We start from the raw sequence: 3,821 nt of genomic DNA, 5'->3' as shown, positions 1-3,821 counted from the left end.
TTACGCAAAGCGCGAATATTAATACGCGAAATTAGTGCTACCGAGCCAATTCAGGAATAGAGAAAAATTTTCACTTATCAATAAAGTTGTTACCAACCAAACTAAAGGCACTGGCGATCATTACCGCAAATTTATTCTCCTAAAGCCAGCAATCTGTTACATTAATCTCCTGATAAATGCCTTCAGTGAATTTTCATTTCCGTCAGGAGTAGCTTGTTGTGTTCAGTCAATTCCTCTTGATAGCGAATTCCTTGCTTCTGGCATCGTCCTCTTAATGATGCAACAGTCCTCACGGTTATCAGTATTAAAATGATTTTTGAGACTTCACATGTTAAAAACAGGATATGATTATGACGAAAGTCATCGTGAAAAGCTCTTCAAATCTCAACCTGCCGTTTTTTTGTTTTGTTTTTTACGCGCAGCTAAGTACACGGACCTCAAACATTTATATGTCCATATGTTCATAAAAATTGCGACCGCCGTGGCCGGGGTCGAATTAACCCGCAATTTTTGGTCAGTAGTCGTGCAATGTAACCACTCTATCACCTTTGGTTATGAAAATGGATCAGTTTGTTCGAAAAGAGTAAAAACGCAAAGCCTCACGCTCGACAAGCAGAGTTTCGCAGACAAGAATAGTTTGTCAATTCGTTCTATACTCCTTCCAACGTTCAATATGTTCCCGCTTCGGACCATTCAGATTTCAGGACAGATGGCTCCCGTTTCGAAAAGAAACGAATATAAAGGCTATTTCTGCATTTGAAGCATTACGATCGATCAATGGCTTTTGCCAAACAAGGATCGTCATGGAATGATCATATTTCTTAAATGTGGCGTAACAGAAGCAGCTGTGAAAAAAATTAACATACAGTATCGCATCTTCTCTGCCTACGAGGGATCACATCCACAATTTCCACATATGGCTGAAATAAAGCAAGTTCAGCGTTCCATTTTACATGTATATATAGAGTACATTTAATGTCCAAGCTATATGTTGAACTAATAGTCAACTAATGTTCAAACTGTTGTCCTACGACACCAAACATTACGTTACAATGCCTGTTTTAACCTTCATAAGCTTCCAATCTTACCCTTGTTCCTAATCGATTGTCAAGGTTCTCTGTCACACAAGTTCGACAAGCATCAGCAAAAATTTGGTGTAGTGTTGCATAAAGCACTTAAGCTTCAGCATGCTTCTTCTTCGTTTTTATAGCGAAAGATGTTATGGGATCACACAACACGGGTATCGTACGCGGTAGTTGCCCGCCGCCGCCGCCGCCGGTGTCCGTAACCACTCTCTCGCAGAGCGAGAAAGAAACTGAGTAAATAAAAAAACCACAGTATATCTACGGAGTGAATGATAATGAGTGGGGCGAAGCGTCCATCCGTCCGTGCATGCGTCCGATCGCGTTCGAGAATGCAGACGGCGCGCGGGTAACACCGACGAGACGCGAGCCAAGGAAGCCGAGCGCGAGCGTCTTCAACGCGCCCGCCGCTCTGCTCCGTCCATGGCCCACCAACGATCCGCCACGTACGGCGACTATATTCAGGAGACTGCCTCGCGGGCCGCATGCTGCCGAACCCTGCTATGGAGAATGCACTATAACATGTTCTCCGTGGATCATTATCGATGGTTTCTTTTCAGCAGCGCTATATATTGGTATACACTGTTGTTGCCAAAGAGAGATGAAATATCACTCATGACGTTAACCTCTGTTGCCACACGTCCTAAAAATAAAAAAGAGCGTTGCGAGCAGACTCGTGGAAACAAAAGCAGAAAATCTCTCAGTTGTAAACAAAGAAAGTGTCATTACAAGCTTGAGAGAGAAATAACGTAAGGAGAAAGGCAGGGAGCGTAACTAGGGCTGAGCCCCGGTAGGCTACCCTGCACTGGGGAAGGGGAGAGGGGAAGGAAACAAGCTTGAGGTGTACATACAACTATATGGCTATTATCAACAGTTCGATCATTTTGAAATGGCGAGACATATTTGCAACATGTGTGAAGATCAAAAGGCGCGTATGTTGCTCACTCGGGTGCACATACTGTTTAGCACTTATAATCTGACTCTCACATGTTATATACAACGATCAAAGCAACAAACTCGCAAGCACAGCGCCACGACCTTTTCAGTGGTTTTATGGGGGTACGTTATGCATATTCAGTGTACCTTACACTGTCTTTTTTCTCTTTATTTTTGCAGATGACGTTATAACAGCATCTTCTGGACCAGGAATGCATGTCCAGCCAGCTGTGATGACGTGGGAAGTTGTTTTTCGTGCTTAAAGATTAAAGTTAGTATAAACGACAATTCTTAAATATTTCACAAACACTGCGTATGCATTCCTTCTCTGTTTTCTTTGTGTGTACGTGCGTGCGTGCGTGCGTGCGTGCGTGTGTGTGTGTGTGTGTGTGTGTGTGTGTGTGTGTGTGTGTGTGTGTGTGCTGCGTATGTGCATGCGTGTGTTTTTAGTAACAGTTGAGCAGGAGATTATATACCTGCTTTAATCTTAAAACGGTGAAGCTGGTGCAAACGTAAGTATTCCTACGACCTTGCAGCGCCAGATATATTATTCCCACACGAGAAGCCACCCCACTAATTGAGTTTTTGAAATTTCGACCCAAATAAAGTTCGCGCGTTGCATTTATCCTGCCACAAGATTTGCTATCACCGTATTGTTACCGTTTGCATGAAAACATGCCTGGCTTTAAGCGATGTTATATAGCTGTAGTTATACAGACAAGGCTGATCACGAGTGACGTGTACAATACATGTGTGACGTGTATTCTGGAGGCAAGGGGCACAATCGTTTCTTGAGCATGGTTTATATGGAGCTAATAAGAAGCGAAATATTAGCCGATATAGACTCATCACTGCAGCCAGTCACACTTTGCTGTTCGCATAATGTTGATGCACATACCGAAAGACGATTGCAAAGAAGGAATTTTTAGACGTCATCTATGATAACTCACAAAATGTCAGACACAAGTAAGCCATACACAGGACAAGTGACTGCAGCACATGCTGTTGAGCCGTGCATACATGTAGTGAGGCCAAGACGGAAATCTTGGCGATGCATTCCACGTCACCATGGTTAGCTCTACAATATATATGTCACCGTCAATTATCTCTCCTTCTTTCTCAAGCATTGATTGGTTATATCTAGGGCTTCATGTCCTAGGATATATTCGAAAAAAAAAATCCGATTATCACACATCGGTGAAATGTTTGATATATCGTATTTCCCCGATTAACTCCGATTTTAAACGGGCATTTTCAACGTTCAGAGGCCATTTTCAAAGCGGACAATCGTCAATCGAAAGGAATACACCTCCATTAACGCCAGCAACCTCGCAAAGTATGCGTGCATCTATTGCAATAAGTATTTGTGTGAGGTCACTTAGACATAGTTATATCTAATCTACACAGATAAGATCTAATTCTGCAAAGCTGGCTGCCCAAGCTGCAATTCTCGTCTCAGCGCTCACGTGCTGATGTAATTTAGAACGTACTCTCACGCGCTGTGTAGTACACAATGTGCCAAAAGACCACGAAGCAAAGGGCCGCAACGTATCACTCTTCCGAGTGCCTTTGCGATTCTCTGTTATCTTATCACTGAACTGCAAACAATTTGGGCCACCAGTCTTCTTTATCAGATCTGAGCACACGGAAGAGAAGCATTCACTGTTTGCGGGTTGATACCCCCCCTCCCCCCCCTCTTCCGACCTACACCCTTCTTTTCTTTCGTGAAGATGTGCGTGTATGCTCGTGTGTGAGTATCTGGCTCGCACCTTTACGTCATCTTCGAAGAGTGCCCTCCATAAA

At 43.4% G+C, this 3,821-nt stretch overlaps 1 long non-coding RNA gene across 1 annotated transcript in view; it reads left to right on the top strand.

Annotated features, from left to right (window-relative positions):
• LOC119172161 (uncharacterized) overlaps nucleotides 1-2,325 on the top strand; it is a 26,371-nt gene extending 24,046 nt beyond the window's left edge. The window contains exon 2 of the long non-coding RNA XR_005109925.2: nucleotides 2,199-2,325. This is a non-coding gene — a long non-coding RNA (uncharacterized LOC119172161). The remainder of the gene's footprint in view (nucleotides 1-2,198) is intronic.
• The last annotated feature ends 1,496 nt before the right edge of the window (nucleotides 2,326-3,821 follow it).

The sequence above is a fragment of the Rhipicephalus microplus genome, chromosome 4 (genome assembly GCF_043290135.1).
Source record: "Rhipicephalus microplus isolate Deutch F79 chromosome 4, USDA_Rmic, whole genome shotgun sequence".
NCBI classification, from domain to species: Eukaryota; Metazoa; Arthropoda; class Arachnida; order Ixodida; family Ixodidae; genus Rhipicephalus; species Rhipicephalus microplus.
The sequence above is the reverse complement of the archived record's forward strand: the minus strand, read 5'-3'. Positions and strand labels throughout refer to the sequence as shown.